The sequence below is a fragment of the Hemiscyllium ocellatum genome, chromosome 14 (genome assembly GCF_020745735.1).
Source record: "Hemiscyllium ocellatum isolate sHemOce1 chromosome 14, sHemOce1.pat.X.cur, whole genome shotgun sequence".
Classification (NCBI taxonomy): Eukaryota; Metazoa; Chordata; class Chondrichthyes; order Orectolobiformes; family Hemiscylliidae; genus Hemiscyllium; species Hemiscyllium ocellatum.
Window position 1 is genome coordinate 58451390 of NC_083414.1, and position 21473 is coordinate 58472862.

The 21473-nt window shown below is 41.5% G+C and overlaps 1 protein-coding gene and 1 pseudogene across 1 annotated transcript in view; both read left to right on the top strand.

Annotated features, from left to right (window-relative positions):
- The window catches only part of LOC132822385 (metabotropic glutamate receptor 7-like), a 750094-nt gene that overhangs the window by 76766 nt on the left and 651855 nt on the right, over nucleotides 1-21473 (top strand). The gene's annotated exons all lie outside the window — the stretch shown is intronic.
- Nucleotides 5518-20559, top strand: LOC132822441 (serine/threonine-protein kinase NLK-like; annotated as a pseudogene).

The window sequence follows — 21473 nt, forward strand, 5'->3', positions numbered from 1 at the left end:
TAAGGGATAATCTAAATAAGGTATTTAAAATCAAGAGGGGAGTTGGATAGATCAGTGGGAGATGTTTGTTAATATGCAGGAGAAGTACATTTGTTCTCCTTGTGTGTAAAGAGCTTTTACTGAAGTTAGTGTCTGTGGCTAAAATGGCTGCCCGATAACTAACTATACCCATGAATTGTCAGTGTGTTTTGTACATGTTGGTCTGACCTGATTTCTTTGAATTCTGGCAGTAAACTTACATTCAAGAAGTTGCTGCTAAGTCTCAAAGCAATCGTACACAAAACAGCACACTTGCTAATCTCTCAAATATCCTATTCCCTGGTCATTGTTAAAAAGATGAGGAAAAGTGATTTGGCTTCCCTCTTTTAGCCTTCTCTTCGTGATTTGAAACAAATATATTTATTTTTGGCACACAGCTATCATGTTTAAATTAAAACATAATTTAACCAACCAGTAATAAGGAGCAGATTATTAGAACATTTTCTTGACTGTGTTTGTTTCCTTCAACCTGTGGAAAAAAAGTGACAACAAACAAACCCATGAACACAGGTAATAAGCTTAAAAAGAAAAGGGTACATGCCTATAGAGACAGAAAGGTGGGTGGGGGTAAGGCTATCTGTGCAGGTAGGAAAGTAAAGGCTGTTGCAGTTTGAAGTTCCTAAAGTTGTGAAAGTGATCAGAGTCCTTTTGTTAATTGCTATGTGTTGTACAAGGAAATAATGACTAGTTACATTACATCTGAGCCATGTGGCACTCCCTTGTAAGGCTGCAGGCCAGACTTAAGGGTATATATTCTTTACTGTTCAGCTACATAAATCTTTGCATGGAAGACTTAGAAACTGGTGAAATTTGTCGGTCTTCGATTCTTCGTGCACAATTGTTCCAAGTATTTTCCTTCAACAAACATTGTCTTTTTTAAAACTTGAAAACCTAAGTGCCTTCTGTTCTTGCTTTACGGACCCAGCTTCCTTGTCTCTGCTGCTTAGAATCGGCTATTTATAAAGATCCATTCACTTTGGAGTCTGCCCATTGTCTTTCTAAGATGGATACTTTGCAGACAATGTTTCCTCACAACATGTACCTTCCAAAAAGTGTCGATCAAATGGGAAGTGCAGGCCTGAATTTGAGACCTTTTTTCTATTAATTTTTCACTCTGTCTGCCTGATCCTTACTCTCTGGTTTCATGAGTTTAGTTCAGCCTGTTCTGGTGATTACAACAGTCATTTTAGGTTAGTTTTTATCCTTTTGTAAAACAATTTTTAGTCTTGAGCATTAGAATCAAATTATGATATTTGAATATTGATGATCCATTTTCAGTATAATCGAAACATCATGCAGTACTGCCATACGCTGGCTAACAGTTCATCTAAGGCTTGATTTCACAGTTCCTAGCCTTGTGTTCAGATTCTTTCAAATCTTTGCCCTTTATAAACTCTGTAACCTCATCTAACCCCTTTGTAATTTCTGCGTTCCCCTAATTCTGGCCTCCTGTATAATACTTTTAAACAGATTAGGGCCAAAGCATTAAAATTCCTGTTCATCAGTGTATCCTGAGTTTATCTCTGCCTATGTATTTTAAAGAATTATTTGGAAAAAGAAAATAGTTGGTTAAGCTTTTCATCAACTGGCCAAATAATTCTTGATGTAGCTGAGTAAGGTTTTAATCAGGTATACTCCTGTGAAGTACAATGGGATGTTTCAAAATATTAAATTGTTGGAGATCTGTCTTCTACAAAAGACCTAGAAAAGCTGTCCCATTGGGCTATTTATGATTATTGCAGTTGCATCAGCAGTTTTGAGGTAGCTTGCTAAAGATTTGGCAGAGTTTTCATGTCTTTGCTGGGTTTAGGAATTTGACTTTGAAACAATATTTACTTGGCAAGATTGGTGATGACTGAGAAATCTTTGTTCCTTTTTATTATTGATTACAATTTAGTACGTGGTTTTAGTTTTACATCAAGATGGTGGCTGAAAGAAATGTCATGTCAGCACAGCAGGAGGATTCTTTACAAGGTTGGAGTCAATGTAACTTGTTGCGTCATATTGACGATGTCATACTATGAATTTGTGTGTTTTCTCTCTGTGTCCTTACACACAATAGTTTTTGCTCAGATATTTTTCATTTTGAGTTAAAGCAATAATCTTGAAGTGAGTAGTTATGTGAATATAGTGAATGCATTCTCTTTGCAAATGTTTGACACAGTTCTGGAAGTGGCTAGATGTGCTGTGATTGAATTGATATAAAACCATTGATTAAAAATGAGGGAGACGACTCTGCAAGATGGCGTCAATTCTGTAGAACTGCTATGGACAGCTCTGCCTAATAGCCAAGGCATACTGGTATATTTTTTTTGCCATCCCTGGCTAACTTTTATGTGGTGGAATTATTAGTTTAAAACCTTACAGATCACTTTTATGTATTAATATTCGGGAGTGGGAAGAATGCCAAAGGGAAAAGGAGCAAGCAAATAGTGGCAGGGAGGTCACTCCCCTGCAGCAGCAGGCATACCAGAGACTACTGCACCCCCCCCCCCCCCCCCCCCCCAGGGACCTGACAGACTCACACAAATTGGCTGCAGCAATGGAGAGACTTATCTTGAAAGTCGGGGCTGCAATTGAGGAGATCTGTGCGGAGATTTATGCCCAGGTCGAACCTATCGCATCCATGCTGCAGAAGTATGAGCAGGAGATCCAGGGCCTTGGAGAGAGGCTGGAGGAGGTGGAGGGTTGAACTAAGGCCTCAAACTGAAGGTGAACAGCCAGTCAGCATCTTTGAAAGCTGGCTGCCAAAGGTTTTGGGTCTTCATGTCGAGTCCAGAAGGCTTCAGATTGAAATGGCTTATCAGGTTACAGTGCACAGCTCAGGGCCAGTGCAGCACCTCTGCCCTGTCCTAGTGCACTTCCATTCATATAAGGACAAGCAAAAAGTCAAAGAAGCCTCCAGATACCTGTGAAAAGATCTGCAGGCATTGCTGTACAAGGGGTCAGAAATCATGTTTTTCCAGAATTTTTCAGCAGCTGTAATTTTGAAAAAGGAAGACCTTCGATGAAATTAAAAAGAGGCTGAGGAACCTGGCCGTCCAGTACTCCATGAGATACCCCGCAGTACTTTGTTTCAGCCACGAGGACTCAGTTTATACATTTGACTCAGCAGATCAGGCTAAAAACTTTGTGGACACTTTCACTGTATTCTTCAGGCCAATCCATCTATTTTAATGTTTGTTCTCTTTTCTATCTTTCCCCATGCTTTCCCTTCCTTTTTTTTTATTCCTTTTCTTTCTCCCTTAAAATTTCCTTTTTGGAAAGTGGGGGAAAAGACTTTGGAATAAGTTCCTTTTTGTTTTAATAACTGGATGTTCTGATGGGAAAATTTGTGGATGTTCTTTGTTGTCTCTTCTCTTTTTCCCCCCCCCCCCCCCACCCCAACACTTTTTTTTTGTTCTGCTTCTCTTTTAATCACGGGGGGTGACATGAAGCCAGGGATGGGTGGAGTGCTCATCCTGACTTTCTTTTTTTCTGTTGATTTAAGGATCATCTCCTTATATTTTTTTTCTGGCCTAAGGCTTGGGCACAGTCTGGGTTTGAAGGAGGGGATGGGTAGGGTGAGTGCCCCCAATGGGCAGGGGGAAGAGTCTTCCGTTCAAGGTTTTATAGTTGGTTTTCTTCGTATTTTTTGGTAGTAATAGTTGTTGATAGGTATGATCGAGTAGTTTTGGTATGTATAGTTTTCAATTCTGAGTCCTTATTTACTTACGCTCGCTGCTTTGTAATCAGGGTTCTCGCTCTGGGGGGTTCAAGGGTGTCTGAAAGGGGATATGGCTAAGTGTCATATTAAATGGTGCACCTGGAACATTTAAAGGAAGTCATTTGCCTGTTGAAAGGAAAAAGTGCTTTCTAGCCTTGAGGGAAAGGGTTGATATCGCTTTGTTGCAGGAAACCCATCTTGATGGGACACATCTGAAATTACAACAGGGGGGTTATGACCTGTTATTCTTTTCATCCTTTACTACTAAAAGGAAGGGAGTGGTGGTACTTATCCAGAAAAATCTTCCGTTAACATTATTAGAGCAGGTGAAAGATGAATGGGGACAGTTTATGATACTTGGGGCCCTGATGCATGGGAATGAATATGGCATTTTAAATGTCTACTGTCCTCCGGCGCATCCCCTCAAATTTTTGATTAGTGTTTTCTCTAAGTTGAGTGCTTTTGGAACGCGTCACATTATTATTGGGGGGGGGGGCCGCTGTTTAATTGTCTTTTGGATCTGACAGTAGGCAGGATGCCTTGTGGGCCCTCAACAATTTCTTTGCAGGCTAAGCAGGTGTTGACTTATGTGAGGAGTTGGGGATGGTGGATATTTGGAGATGTCTTCACCCTGCTGGCAGGAACTTCACCTTTTTTTCAAACCCACATAAATGTCACAAGAGGATTGACCTCTTTTTGGCTCCCTCGGCCCTTCTGGATTTGATTATGGGTTGTAAAATTGGGAATATAGCATCTCTGATCACGAGGCAGTATATTTGGAGGTTAAGGCCCAGAGTGAGGGGCTAGGTTTGTGGTATGTGGGTTTGGACCCTTTTTCTCCTTTTAAGGATTCCAAATTTGTGGAATACTTTTTGAAGGAGTTTCAGGAATTCATGACTATCAACTCAGGCACAGCTAGTAGTCCATCCATGCTGTGGGAGACTATGAAGGCCTTTGCGAGGGGGTTAGCTATTTCCTATTCAGCAAGCCAGAAACAACAGGAGGAGGAACAGCAGCGTCTACTTGAGACGTGGTTGAAAGCCGCGGAGGCCCCACGTTTTGCGGGGCCTCGGTGACTAAGCTACAGCGGATCATGGCCCTTCGGGTTGCCTTGAATTCAATATTGACACAAAATGCAAAGAAAGAACTTGCTTTTGCTAGACAAGGGCTGTTCGAATATGGGGATAGGCCAGGGAATTATTTAGCGTACTTGACTTGGAAAAAACATGCTCCCCAATCCATTGCTGCAATCGGAGACAGCGCTGGGGTCCTTACATACGATGCTACAAAAAATCAATGAGGCTTTTTGGAGCTTTTACTCTAAATTGTATCGGTCTGAAGGTTGCAAAGACAGGAGGGCTAAAATGGAGACATTTTAAGAACCTGGATCTCCCTTGGAACAGGCCTCTCTCCTTCGTGCCCCTTTGACAGTTCAGGAAATACGGGAGGCAGGTAGGCAACTTCAGAGTGTAGAAGCGCTTGGCCCTGATGGTCGTCTGGGTGAGTTTGATATGCAGTTGTATTGCATTAATGAAAAGTAACAATAAAGGTATGGATATAAATTCATTTGAGTGACAGAAAACAGATTTGTGATGAAGTGGATGGCTTATAGATCAGAAGAAAGATTTAGCAGTGAAGTTCCCTCATGTTTGTTACAGGATCCTGCCTTTCCTGATGGATTTCAGTGACCTAGGCATTGGTGTATGGGGAACCATTTTTTAAAAAAAAATGCCAGATGATAGGAAACGTAAAGGTACTGACCTGTGTAGATGATGGCGCAAAACTTCAGAAGGATGTATGATTGGGCAGGTAAGTGGGGTAGTTAAGCTTTAATACGAAGAAGCATGAAGTGATTCACTTTTGGAGGAAGAAAACTGGGAAGAAATAATGAAAATGTGTAAAATAAAGAGCCTAATTCTATAAGGTATGCCATTGCAGATATACATTGAGAGTGGCAGGGCAAGGTGAGAATGTGGTAAGTAAAGCATACAGCGACCTAGGTGTTATTAATTGGTGTATAGAATGACAAAGTAATATCATTAACTTATATCAAACACATTTTTGGGCTTATCTGTAGAATTATCCCTTTAGCATGCCACAATTGCAGCAGCCTGAACACATGCACCAGAAACAACAGTTTCTACCCTACTGTTGTTCGAATACTGAATACACTCTCAAACTGTTAACTTTTGCCTGTACCTGTGTTTTATGTTTTTGCCACTGTTTACCTATTATTTACTTATCTATGCTACTTTGTGATCTGCCTGTATTGCTCGCAAGACAAAACTTTTCACTGTGCTTCGGTTCAGGTGACAATAAATTCAATTCAATATGTGAAAGCAATAGAGAGGGTGCAAAAATAATTCACTCGAATGGTTCCTGGCATGAGCAACTTCAGTAATGAAGATTGATAAATAGAAGTTGGAGCTGAAAGTTTGGTGAAGTGAATTTTGAAGGGAGATGGGAGAGGAATTCAGAATAGAGTATGCACAGAGTAGGTAAGGAGAAGCTCAACTGGAAAGATCTCTCACAGGAGGGCACAGATTGAAGATAATTGGCAAAAGAAGCAATAGTGTGGAGGGAGTTGCTTGTGTAGCAAGTGTGAAAACCTGTTGGAATTCTGAAGAGATGTTTCAAGAGGTGTCAGCTGATTGGAGAATAGGTCTAAATAGTGAATTTGGGCATTAAACCACTGGAGTCATATGTGGAGAAATTGTCATTATTGGTCTGAGTATAGCTAGCAGTACCATGTGGAGTTGACATGTGGCTACATGGAGGTGTGGCATTATTACACAACAACTATTAACAAGGTAGGAATAGCCGAAGAAGACTTAGTGGAAACCATTTGGTTTAATGTTTTGAGGATGAAGTAATACTAATTGTTGACTGATGGGTAGAGGTCATAGAATCCCTTCAGTGTGGAAGTAACCCATCAGGTATACACTGACCCAAAGATCATCCCACCCAGTCCCACCCCATCCCTGTAATCCTGCATTTCCCATGGCTAATGCACCTAACCTGCACATCTTTGAACTGAGGGGGAAATAGGAGTACCTGGAAGAAACTCTCGCAGCTACTGGGAGAATATGCAAACTCCGTACAGACAGTGGCCTGAGGCTGGAATCAAGCCCTGGTCTCTGGTGCTGAGAGGCAGAAGTGCTGGCCACTGCTATCCAGAAGTTCTGTATGAGAATACAGAGAATAATTTGCTAATCATAAATTGTTTCAGGCTTGAAATAAAAAATTTGAAACCAATCATGAAAGTAAAAATATTTAATTGAAGTAACCTGTGTCTAGATCTCATTGACTATAATTGTTTAGTTTTCCAGCAACGCATTTTCAGCTATAATTGTTTAATTCTGACAACAATGTTGGAATGGTAGAGGAAACTAAAAAATAAACTGGGCAAGATTAGAATTGTATAAGACTTGGTTAAGGATTGCTGAGAAATGTCAGATGAGATGAGAGGAAATTATTAAAGAATGATGCCAGTGAAAACTAAAGCAATTTAGATATTTTTTCACAACATGCTAAATCAGCAGACTGTCTTTTTAGGGAGAAGCTGAGAACACCTATAATGAGCATCAAGGAAATAGAGTACATATTGGTACGATGCTTTGTGCTAGTTTTCATGAATGGGGATGATGAGCAAGTCCTTAACTGCAGAAAAAGAAATTCCAGTGGTTACATCCCAATGACTGATCTGACGACTATAGGCGGTATACATGTACTCTGATTTTTCTCGACAGACGCTGCCAGACCTGCTGAGTTTCCCCAGCACTTTGTGCTTTTGTCAGATCCTCAGCATCCACAGTTTTTTGTGTGGGGAAAAAAAAACACGGGCTATATATAAAATAAAGGATGGTACTATTTGGAATGAACTGCCAGAAAAAGTGGGAGACGCAGGTGATGTTACAACATTTTAAAAGACATTTGGACAGGTACGTGAATAGGAAGAGTTAGAGGTTAATGGGCCAAATGCAGACAAATGGGACTAGTTTAGTTTGGGAGCTTGGTTAGCATGGACGATTTGACCAAAGGGTCTGTCGTCTTTCTATTTGATATGTATTGAAATGATTATGGCTTCATGCTTAGGATGGGGAATTGGGAAGTGATCCTTTCTGTGAGGTAATGATCCTAGTTTTATTAGACTGATGGTCATGTCATTGGTATGAAAGCAATCCATGTTGCCAAATCGAAATTGTGATCAACCTGAAATACTGACTATTTGACTTCAAAGTAGTAATATGTTTAAAAATTTCCTCTATTGGAAGTTGTTTGTAATTTCAGACCTTATGTAAATAGCAGTTTGCTGTTTAACACCTTTTTTAAAAAAAAAGTTACTTTTCAGATGGTGGAAGTGTGGCCTTTTAAACTTGATGAACCTTTCTGCCCATCTCTTCATTTGCTATTTCATCTGTTTTGCCGAAGCAACCATTTTTTTCAGGTTAAAGCATCGGTGAGTGTTAGCTGGCCATTTGACAGAGTGGAGTAATTGCTGAGATGAATATGGTGTGCATATCTGTGTATAAGCAAGTGTTTGTTAATGATGAAGAGTTGAGACCTCGATGGTTTCTTAGCCCTGCCAAAACCACAAGACATTGATGCAATAGGAGAACTGTGATCTTCATGTGGCATAAATTTAAGTAGATGCCACTCTGTCCCACCAAGCTCCTGTTGCAAGTGATTTGATTTTTTGATACAATTAATTCTTGAGGGAAGCAAAGGTAATCTAGCAGAAGTTAATTTAAAACGATATTTCAGCTTTCATGCTACTTAACAATACCCACTGTAGCAACAGCAAAAAATGTCGCATCAGGTTGAGTCAGGCAACCGATAATATTGGGATTACAAAAGCGACGTAGTAGAAAATGATCTCAAACTGAGGAAGAGCTCTGGGTTTCTAATGGCTATGTCGTCTTGCTGTAATTTAACCATTGAATAGCAACTGTCCAATAACACACTCGACATGCAAAAGGTCACTTGCAACGTAAGTTTGTAGCACAAGTCGTCAGAAATTGGGGCTTTCAATTTTTGTATGCAGCCGATTATAAAATTGGGAACTGGATTATTTGAGGCAGTGTTTTTATTTTGCTATGTAGAATGTGAAAAGTTATTCATTATGTATTTGAATTCCTAATTCTAATTGACTGCAGTATTGCAATTGTTTGTCTTCTCACATAATCAACTTTTTCCTCGCGACCATCCGTTATGAGGATGGGTCAGTGGACCTGAAACACTCTGATTTCTTTCCACAGATGCTCCCAGATATGCTGAGCTTTTCCAGCAATTTGTTTTTTGTTACCTGGATGAAATTCCTTTCACTAGGGTCTAATTTATTTGGATCTTTTGAGGGTGTGGTTTGCCTAACAGTAATCAACACCACAAGTGCCCTTTTCAGGGAGCTGTTAATAAACTGGTGTTCCTATTAGATTAACTGATGCTAAATTAAGCTAAAGCGCAAACAATCAAAAATAAACTTCGCCACCTATATTATAATGTTATCAATGTATCTAAGACAATAATTCTGCAGTGATCAGGAGCCATGGGAAGTCTTCTGCATTGTTGGATATTGTATGCTTCCGCATCCAAGGAAGTGGGCACGGAGAAAACCACAGAAAAGAAGTAAGTAGTCAGAGACACCATCTCTCAATTCTCAATCTTTGACCTGAAAAATTGCCATATTGTCCAGCTTCAGGAGCAGATAATTTTACTTGGGATCCTTGCAGCACACAGAATGAAAGCATTTTCACACAACGAGTAGCCAAGTGAAAGGCTGATATACGCCCTCGTGCAGGTTGCTGTCACACTGAAATCACCTGTTGAGAAGCCAGCTTGCGAGACTAGCAACACTATTTAAATATTCAGTTCCTCCTAATTGAAAAATCAGCCCACGCACAATCAGATGATCTGATGAGAAGATAGACGTAATCTTGTAAGAAAATGACTGATCTCCAGACTATTACACAAGAAATAGGCAAAAGTGAGAAATGTTTATCATTCAAGACCGTATTTAAGTTCATGTTTTGATATCTGTCATTGCTTGTTTTATGTTAATAGCTTTTGAGGATGGTCGATCATGGAATGGTCTTTCTATCCAAACACAATCTGCTTTATTGAGCATTATAATATTATCTACTTAAGGCTATACATGTTGAACCTGGATGTTACTGGTACAAACAAATCCTTTTACGGTTTGCAAAGCTGTCAATAGACCCCTGCGGTAAATGGCAATGCCAGTGCTATGTTCAAGATTTGTTGTTTCAATGTATCTTTTTTTTTCCTTTTCATTTGTTCAACTATCTTGATCTTCTCACATCTCAGGGCAGAAAGCCAATGCTCAAAACATTGCCAGATTTTCTCAGGAAGCTGCTTGGAAATGCATAATAGCTGCCCAGATAGGCACTTTCTCTCATTTTTGTTCTCTCTTCACCAATGGCTGTTTAGAGTTCAGTCATCGCAACTTCAGAGTATCTCTGCATGCATTCCATGGAGTAATACCTAGTCATAGTCAGAGATGTACAGCATGGAAACAGACCCTTCAGTCCAGTCTATCCATGCCGACCAGATATCCAAATCCAATCTAGTCCCACCTGCCAGCACCTGGCCCCATCCCTCCAAACCTTTCCTATTCATATACCCATCCAAATGCCTCTTAAATGTTGCAATTGTACCAGTCTCCGCCACATCCTCTGGCAGCTCATTCCATACACGTATCACTTTCCTTCTATCATAGGGTCAGGAATGGGGTTGTCCCCTGACAATTGTACAATGTTCAGCACAGTTCATGACTTTGAGATACTGAAATAGTTGGTGTCCACATGCAGCAAGACATACACAAAATCAAGGCACTAACAGGAAAATAGATTCTCTCATGCTGGAGAAAATTGTTACCAGACACTTGTGTAACGTGAATGCTAACTATCGTCCCTTGACGTTCAGTAGCATTACCGTGACTAAATCCCCTGCCATTAACATCCTGTGGTTACCATTGACTAGAAACTGAACTGGACCAGTCATGTACATTTGACAAGAGCAAGTCAGAGGCTAGCAATTCTGTGGCCAGTAACTCATCATCTGACTCCCCAAAGTCTGTTCACAGTATCCAAGGCACAATACTCTGAATGCCATCCAGAACAAAACAGCCCAAGTGTTTGGCACTCTGTCCTTGACCTTAGCCACCAATGCACAGTAAGAGCAGTGTGTGCCATCTCCAAGATCCACTGCAGTAACTGGCCTTTGTCACTTTGAGCAACAAGACCAGCAGATGCATTGGAGACACCACCATCTGCACGATGCTCCCCCGGTCATACATACCACCCTGAATTGGAACCAGATCACTGTTCCTTCACTGTTGGGACAAAATTCTGGAAGTCCCTCCCCAATGTTTTGTGGATGTTTCTACATACTAAGAGAAACAGCGGTTCAAGAAGGTAGCTCACATATTTGTTATAATGCTGCCTTCTGGTCCAGTCTGCATTCTGCCAATTTTTATGAGCGCGCTTACTGGCCAACTTCCTAGATGTTAAAACACCTTAGTGTTCTTCTTGCTAGGGTTTTGCCCTTCCAAAGTTGCCATTCCTGCTGTTGCTTTCAATGTTTTGTGCTTTGCTAAGAAACTGATGATAAAATGAATCTGTTGGCAAATTCAAAAAGGTGGTTGTAGCCTTTTAATAAGTTTCTATTCTCCGATTCTTGCGGTGGAGCACATGAAGTATTAATATGCAAAATCTGCATTTGGTATTTTAAGTTTTCAACAGTTCAGTCATAATTGTAAACATTTTGCTTCTGAAGAAATTTGATTGGCACACTGTTCCCCACTGGAATAGATGCTGTGAAATCGCTGACTGATCGAGAGGTTGTGATTGTTCTGCCCATACAAATTGGTATCAAAAACATCATTTTTAAAAACAAAGCAGTGTAATTGAAGGTGAATTTAATAATGTTCAAAAAAAAACTTAGTTTATATGTTGGCTCAAATTTCACTACCTTCTCTGCAGTCTTGGAGTTGTTTTTCTTACAGGTTGCCTGACTTTAAGGTAAAGTACAAGGCAATAATTTACAAAGATTTTGTTTCATATTAACAGAAGGAGAACATACTGCCACACTCGTATTGCCTCAATGAGTTTATCCAGGAGAAAACTACATGGTACGGGCCAGGAAACTGGAATCCAGTTTTGCCATGATTTAGCTGTACAGAGACAGCAATTGTTTCAATATGCTGTGGAATGGAGGGGCATGTCAGAAGTACATTATTGAACTGGAGCAGGGTTGGACTCAGCTGTGAAGCCATCCAGTACTGAGCAGTGTGGTAACAATTGCTGTCAAAGTTGAGCAGTAGTAATTATAACTTTTTGATAGAGAACTGAAGGAAGGGCCTTCATTTGCAGCAGTACCTCTTAATGAACCTTGGACATCTCCACGTGCTTTCCAACTATTGAATTGTTGTCCTGTATGAAACCCGTGTGTCCTTTCAGACATATGAACAGCAATGAGATATCTATGAGGTAATGTCTTTTTGTGATGTTGTCAGTCACCGGGATAATGCACTGGAAATCCAGCACCATTATTCCCAGAGTGTCTCAAATGTGAAAAATTAATCAAAGTTGCAAGTAGCTGGCTACTATCTCATTTCTTTTACTTCTCCACACAGAAGGGAGACGAGGGAGGTGGATGCTTTCTCTGCACAGGCCGAGTGATTCTCTTGTATTGTCCACACATACACAGATGTAGCTACCCGGTCAGGAGCCAGTCATGTGATTAGTTATTATTTTGCATCCTCTTATATCACATCAAATGGTGTGTTTAGAAAGCCAATTGTCTCTGGGCAAAATTGCCCTGAAGACTGGCCGCCAATGCTATTTTGTCTGGAATTTCCCCTTTGCAGTTCCAGTAAAGCAGCCTTGTAGATACAACACTGTGCTTCAATAATGTGTTTTAAATACCACAAAAATTTTCTTTCCCTGTTCCTTGGTTTAAGTCATCTCTTCTCCCATTTTAGTCCATTCCAAGGAAAGTTAATAGTGGACAGTTACATGGTTAAGAACATTTAGAAGCAAGAGTAAACAATTCAACCTTTCAAGTCAGCTTCAACTTTCAATGTGATCGTGCCTGATCTTTGATCAGAGTAAAATGCTGTGGCTGCTGGAAATCTCGATGAAATCAAAGTGCTGGACAAACTCAGCAAGACTGGCAGCATTTATGGTGAGAGAGGGAAAAAGTTTTTGCTTTGATTTCTGAATGATTCTGTGGAAGCATCAACAATCTGTCAATCTCAATCTTGAATGTAATGAATGAAGGAGCATCCAAAGCACACTCAACAGTCCTGAGACGCTCAACTCTCTTTGTAAATGGTAGTTTGTATCAGCCCTAAATGATTGAGCTCTTATCAAATGAGTGTTGTCCTAGGTTCTGACTTCCCCATTACCCTTAGTGAAGATATTCAGGATTGTGAGCCATCGCCAATGAAGGAGTGGCTATAGACTTCCATAAGTATGTTTTGATGAAATTACTTCTCATCCTTTTGAACTTCATTGTGCGTAGATCCAATTTACTCAGCATCCCATTACAGAACAACTGTCATCCTCTAGTGAACCTTTGTGTACTGCCTCCAATTAAAATTTCTAAACAATAGACCGGTGAGCCTGACCTCAGTGGTGGGCAAGTTGTTGGAGGGAATCCTGAGGGACAGGATGTACATGTATTTGGAAAAGCAAGGACTGATTTGGGATAGTCAACATGGCTTTGTGCATGGGCAATCGTGTCACAAAGTTGATTCGGTTTTTTGAAGAAGTAACAAGATGCTTGATGAGGGCAGAGCAGTAGATGTGATCTATATGGACTTCAATAAGGCATTCGACAAGGTTCCCCATGAGAGATTGATTAGCAAGGTTAGATCTCATGGAATACAGGGAGAACTAGCCATTTGGATACAGAATTGGCTTAAACATAGAAGACAGAGGGTGGTGGTGGAGGGTTGCTTTTCAGACAGGAGGCCTGTGACCAGTGAAGTGCCACAAGGATCAGTGCTGGGTCCTCTACTTTTTGTCATTTACATAAATGATTTGGATGCGAGCATAAGAGGTACAGTTAGTAACTTTGCAGCTGACACCAAAATTGGAGGTGCAGTGGACAATGAAGAGGGTTACCTCAGATTACAACAAGATCTGGAGTCGCAGGTAGATAGGATAGTGAAGAAGGCGTTTGGTATGCTTTCCTTTATTGGTCAGAGTACGGAGTGCAGGAGTGGGAGGTCATGTTGTGGCTGGACAGGACATTGGTTAGGCCACTGTTGGAATTCCGGTCTCCTTCCTATCGGAAAGATGTTGTGAAACTTGAAAGGGTACAGAAAAGATTTACAAGGATGTTGCCAGGGTTGGAGGATCTGAGCTACAGGGAGAGGCTGAACAGGCTGGGTCTGTTTTCCTTGGAGTGTCGGAGGCTGAGGGGTGACCGAGGTTTACAAAATTGAGGGGCATGGATAGGATAAATAGACAGTCTTTTTCCTGGGGCCGGGCAGTCCAGAACTAGAGGGCATAGGTTTAGGGTGAGAGGGGAAAGATATAAAAGAGAACGAAGGGTCAACTTTTTCACACAGAGGGTGGTCCATGTGTGGAATGAGCTGCCAGAGGAAGTGGTGGAGGCTCGCACAATTTCAACATTTTAAGAGGCATTTGGATGGGTATATGAATAGGAAGGGTTTGGAGGGATATGGGCTGGGTGCTGGCAGGTGGGATTAGATTGGGTTGGGATATCTGGTCAGCATGCACAGGTTGGACCGAAGGGTCTGTTTCCATGCTGTACATCTCTATGATTCTATATAACGTTCTTTCGATATGCAGAATAAAATTATGGATGGATACCAAGTGTGATCTTGCTGAAACTTTCCATAATTAGTGATTTTTGTTTTTGCTTATTTTTTTGAACTTCAAGCCCCTTAAATGAAAACTGGCATGCAATTTGTCATCTTAAGTCTGCAGGAGTTGCTCAGGGTAGTGTTCTTGATCCAACCATCTTCAGCTGCAACATCAATGACCTTGTCTCCATCAAAAGGTCAGAAGTGAGATGTTTGTCAATGTTCAGCACCACTCGTGACTCCTTAGATACTGAAGTAGTCCTATGTTCAAATGCAGTAATATCTGGATGACCTCCAGGTTTGCGCTGAACGGTGGCAAGTAACATTGATGCCAGACAATTTCTACTTCACACAAGAGAATCTAACAACCATTCTTTGACATTGCGATTTACTACCACTGAATACCACACCTTCAGCCACCATTGACCAGAAACTCAACTCGACACTCCATATAAATACAGTGGCCACAGCAGCAGCTAAGAGGGTAGGAATGCCACGTGGTAATTCAGCTCCTGCCTCCCCAAAATCTGTCCATTGTCTACAAGGTGCAAGTTAGGAGTATAATGGAATACTCCTCACTTGCCTGGAGAGTGCTTGTGGATATGACACATGAATCCACTCCCTCCGACAGCGATGGTCAAAAACTGCAGTGTGTACTACCTAAAAGATGCATTTCAGAAACTCACCAAAGATCCTTAGACAGCACCTTTCAATCCCACAACCACTTCCATCTAGCAGGACAATGGCAGCAGGTACTTGGGCACACCACCACCTGCAAGTTTACCTCTAAACTGCTGACCATCCTGATCTGGAAGTATATTGCCATTCCTTCACTGGCGATGGCTCACAATTCTGAATATTCTCGCTAAGGGTAGTGTATATCTAGCTACAGCCGGAGGACTGCAGCAGTTCAAGAAATCGTCTCACAACCGCCTTCACAAGGGCAACTAGGGGCAGGCAATAAAAACAGGCCAGTCAGCAATGCCCACTTTTCACAAGTTTATAAAAAACAATTAATGATTGCACAATAAATTTTGGTCAATACAGCAGGAGAACGCTATTGTTCTTGCGCAAAATGATGCAAAATTTTACAGTTAACTGAGAGATTAAATGAGGCCACAATTTAATGCCTGTCACCAATTCTCTTTCTGACTCTGAAGGCATTTGATAAGGTACCATATCAAAGGTTATTGTGAAAAGTAAAATCTCATGGTATTATGAGTAGCACTCTAGATTGGATAGAAGATTGGATAACTAACAGGAAAAGAAGTCATAAATTAGTAATTTTCTGGTTGGCAAGATGTAACGGCTGGCTTGTCACAGTAATTAGTACTGGGGCCTCAACCTTTTATAATTGATCTAAATGACTTCGATGAAGGAGCTGAAGACATGGTTACTAAAAATGCCGGCATGATAAAGATTGGTAAGAATGCTTGTTGTGAATAGCATCTGGGTAAGTTGTGCAAGTGCACAAACTTGGGAAAAGGATTATTCTGTGGCAAAATGAGATTTCTCAAAATTAGGCAGAATAAAAATGAAATATACTATCTCTGTGAGAGTCTGCAAAGTTTTGACATGCAGAAGGATTAAATGATCTGCCATATGAATTGAAAGTGTTAGTGTACTGTTACGTATATGAGCTGAAAAATGTGTTGCTGGAAAAGCGAAGCAGGTCAGGCAGCAAAGGAGCAGGAGAATCGACATTTCGGGCATAAGCCCTTCAGGAATGAGGGGCGTTGGGAATGTGATAGGTGGACCACCTACGCCCCTCCCACAAGTCCCTTGTCCCTACCTTTTATCTTAGCCTGTTTGGCACACCCTCCTCATTCCCGAAGAAGGGCTTATGCCTGAAACATCGATTCTCCTGCTCCTTTGCTGCCTGACCTGCGCCTTTCCAGCAACACACATTTCCGTTCTGATCTCCAGCATCTGCAGTCCTCATTTTCTCCTTTTTACTGTTATGTATATTCCAAGGGGAATTGAATACTAGACTTGGGAGGTTATGCTTATGTTCTACATTGCACTGCTGAGGCCATATCTAGAATACTGTATTGGCTTTTCCTTTGAGGAAGGATATAAATGCATTGTAGCAATTCTCAAAAGTTTAAACAAATACAAGAGACTGCTGGAGAAACTCAGCAGGTCTGGCAGCACCTGTGGGGAGAAAAGGTGGGAAAGCTTACTGGTCTAATACTTAGAATGGGTCAACTATCTTATGAAAAATATTTGAACAGGCTCAGCTTGTATCCATGGAGGGTTAGAGTTATGAGGTGATTTAATTTACATGTAAAATCCTGAGATTCCTTGCTAGGGTAAATGTAGACAGGATGTTTCCTCTTGGAGAATCCAGAACAAAGGAACACTATAAATAGGCTAATGTAGATAGTTTGTTGTTAAGCAAAGATGTGAGAATTTATTTAGGGTAGATGAGAATATCGAAAAATTAGATCCGCTGCAATCTTGGTGTGAGCAAGTTTGTGGCTGATTGACCTGTATTCTATTCTATTCTTCATTCATGGGATGTGGGCTTCATTGGCTGGCCCAGGATTTACTGCTCATCTTCGCTTCCCTGAGGAAGTGATGGTGAGCTGCATTCTTGAATTGCTGTTGTAAGTTTGGTGTAGATAGATGCATAGTGCCTTGTAAGGAGTGCTTTTGACTCCATGTCACTAAAATAACTGTGATATGTTTGCAAGTCAGGACGGTGAATGGCTTGGAGGGCAAATGCGAGGTGGTGGTATTCCCATTTTTCCACTGCCCTTGTCTTTCTAGATGGTGGTGGTTGTTTACTGTAGACCAGGGGTGGCTAATTAATTCTTCCAAGGGGCCACATGAGAAACCGGAGTTGTTTTGGAGAGCCGAACCAACAATAAGTTGAAGATAATTCTGCTCGGTATTAATTTTCTGCCATTGTAAGAAAAATACTAAATTATATAGTTTTGCACTGAAACTTATAATCAAAAGAATAAAGGTTCTGTTACAATAAAGATATGAAATTGTGGAGTAGGTCAAATATAGAAGAAATAAACAGTAAAAACAATTTCAGTATTTCACTTTTTAAACATGTTAATCTCACAAACCAATAATGAAAAGTTGTTTCATTATTGTTCAGTATTACAAACAACAATCCACTCAATACAAAAAAGCAATAAGTGTTTTTGATGTTTTTCAGTTCATTTTACTTGTTTAGTGAGAAAAATCCACTCTGTTTTGGGCTTGAACAAGTGCACTGAAATCTGGTTGAGTGTCTGAGGTGGATATGCGAAGGACAGCTGAGAGGTGATCATCCGTGATAGAGGATCTCTATTTGGATTGGTTGAACTTCATCACTGAGAATGTTTGTTTGTTTGTTTGTTTGTGTGTGTATATATAGATAGATCCAAAGAGAACTAGAATCTTCTGCACATGCCTCCTTGTGTGGAAAGTTCTCCTCCTCTTTGAGAGAAGAGTAAAAATCAAGCAGGGCGAATGACCTAAAGTACTCTGCCAAAAGTGTGTCAGACTGCAGGTCAATGAGTTCAAGCTGAACATCACGAGGTGCATTCTCCACATTGTATGTGAATGGGGGGAAAAAATCATGTGCATTTCATTCTCAACCATTTTAAAGTCTTCAAATCGCCTTGAAAATTCACCATGCAGTGCTTCTAACATGAGTACTTGTGGAGGCGATCAGCTGAAGGTGTGGCTTCCTTTCGTGTTGGCAAGTGGGTGAGAATGTTTCCTCCATTTGGCTTGAGAGATGCTGCAACTTTCTCATAAAAGCCTTCACCAAGTTGTACATTTCATGCACAAAAAGGTCCTTGCACTGCAGTTTCACATTTAGTTCGTTCATAAGTGCAGTCACATCTCCGGGCATATTAGTTCTGCAGAGTCCAACAAGCACTCCTTAATAAACTCTCCATCAGACAATAGTTTACTGTTTTTGGTGATTTTGTGGGATATGACATAACTTGTCTTGGCGTGAGCTGACATTTTGAGGGCTAGCCAGCAAGCATCGCTTTTAGCTGTTCACGCGCATGTGCGTCCATACATTAAAAACATCCTTTTTAAAACAAAAGCAACACAGTTGTTTTGCATACATAGTGTAAATACTTTTTCATTTATGTTCTAACTTAAGATTGACCTCATGCAGGCCGCACAGGAGCGACCAAAGGGCCGGGTATGGCCCCCAGGCTGTAAAATGCCCAGGTCTGCTGTAGACAGTACACTTTGCTGCAGCTGAGCATTGGTGCTGAAGGGAGTGGATGTGGCGGCAGTCAAGCAGGCTGCTTTGTACAGAATGGTGTCAGCTTTCAGGTTATTGTTTGAACTGCACTCATTTGGACAAGTGGGGAGTATTCAATCGCACTCCTGACTTGTGCCATGTATGTGGTGCTCTGGAAGTGGGGAGACAGGAAATGAGTTATTTACTGAAGAATGCCTAGCTTCTGACCTGCTTTTGTAGCCCCATGTTTTAGATTAAATTAGATACCTGAACAGGTCCTTCAGCCCAATACGTCCATATGGATCCTCTGATGAGCAACCCACTCAGACCCATTCTTTCCCCACCCCCCCCCCCCCCCCCCCCCCCCCCCCGCCCTTATATTTATCCCTGACTAATGGACCGAACATTATGGCAATTTCACATGGCCAATTCATCTGGCCTGCACGTCTTTGGATTGTGGGAGGTAACTGGAAGAAACTCACGCAGACTTGGGGCGAATGTGTAAACTTCACAGTCACCCAAGGCAGGAATCGGACCTGGGTCCCTCGCGCTGTGAGACAGCAGTGCTAACCACTGAGCTACGGCAGTGGTGATGCTGAACCCAGGCCTCCAAGCAGATTCATGCTGCCATAGCCGTTGTCAAGGTACCTCAGCTGGACATCGAGCCCAACAGATACGGAGCCTTTGGAGTAGTCTAGGAAGTAACTGATCTGAGGGATGGAAAGAGAGTTGCACTTATGCCCAATTGTCTTCCAGAATCTAGTTTCCTGCAAGTGGGTCTTCGGTGAGCTGAAGATGCTCTGCTTTTTCAAACTTGATAATGTGCATTCTGCACTTGATATACTCCAACCACCACACATTGACTACTTTGAAGAAATCTGTATTGTTACCGAGTTAATGCAAAGTAACCTTCACAAAATCATGCCTCTGCAACAAGTGAGTTCAGATCATGTCAAAGTTTTTCTGTACCAAATTTTGAGGGCTGAAGTATCTGCATTCAGCTGGCATTTTACACCGGTATCAAACTAGGGAACCTTCTTGTGAACAGCAAATGTGTACTTAAGATTTGTGACTTTGATTTGGTCTTGGAAGTGTAGAAGAACTTGAGTCCTGTCATGTGACCCAGGAAGTTGTCACTCAGCATTACCAAGCACCAGAAATCCTGATGGGTAGCTGCCATTGATATCTGATCTGTAGGCTGTTGAATCTTACTCCAGGCTCAAAGTCCTATTCAGCAGTTGGACTTCATCATTGGGAGCTCCATCACTAGAAGCCATGTGGACAGCATGTGAAGGTGCCAAGGCGCTCATATTCAGGGGTCCTCGTAAACAGCTATCAGTTCCTGTCCTTTACACACTATCCAGCCAGGCTACCTATGAAGCTGTCCGCCATCTCTGCAGAATGCTAGGTTTTGATCCTTCAAAAAGGATGCCCTGGCTTATCCATGTTTGAATGAAGGGCACCTCTGATACCACATGTGTATGTGAAAATGCTGTTATGCCACATGCACAGGATGTGTTTACACCAATGATTTTGAATCCATCACGAATCCAAAATTTGATGACCGCTTTGAAAAAAAACCTGACATCTGTTTGGCAAGTTGAAGAACTTATTTATCAATTCATTCTGGAACAGCAGAAAGAGAACAGGGTTCCACTATGCATCAATCCACAGTCTGCTGTATTTAAAAGCTTTACCAGCTCCACAGTTGTTCAGCCGTTTGAGATGCCCCCATCTCCACTGGTATGGGAGTAAGTGGAAGAAACATTTTAGGTTCTCACTGGAGTCTAAAATTTGCAGTGCATTTTACGTTGGGACAAGCTTATAATTTTATTTAGAAAAATTTCAGAAATTTTAAAAAAAACCCACTGATAATTGTAAAGATACACTTTTAGGAATATGCTGCACTTGTATTGTTTAGGGATTAAAGCAGCTTTGAAATAAAGCAGCTTTAGCAGGAGCTGCACAGTTTGTATGTCTATAGATATGTTCTAAACAACCTCTCCAGAGATGTTATGACATACCTCTGGATCAGTTGAGACTTGAACCCAGCACTCCTATCTCAGGGACACTACCACTGCCCCAAAAGAACATCCAGTAAATGCTTTGAAGTCTACCTATTGAGATATATGATACACCTATGTTGAAGTGGGACTTGAACCCAGACTTGTGGTTCAGAAGTAGAGACACTTGCACTGTGCCATGTTGCACCCACCACAGAACACACCAGATGACGGCCTCCTTTAGAGACCGCAATTTCCCTTCCCACGTGGTTAAAGATGCCCTCCAACGCATCTTGTCCATATCCCGCACCTCCGCCCTCAGACCCTACCCCTCCAACCATAACAAGGACAGAATGCTCCTGGTGCTCACCTTCCACCCTCCCAACCTTCACATACACCAAATCATCCGCCAACATTTCCGCCACCTCCAAAAAGACCCCACCAGCAGGATATATTTCCCTCCCCACCCCTTTCCGCCTTCTGCAAAGACCGTTCTCTCCGTGACTACTTGGTCAGGTCCACGTCCCCCAGCAACCTACCGTCCCAGCCTGGCACCTTCCCCTGCCACTGCAGAAACTGTAAAACCTGTGCCCACACCACCTCCCTCACCTCTATCCAAGGCACTAAAGGAGCCTTCCACACCCATCAAAGTTTTACCTGCGCATC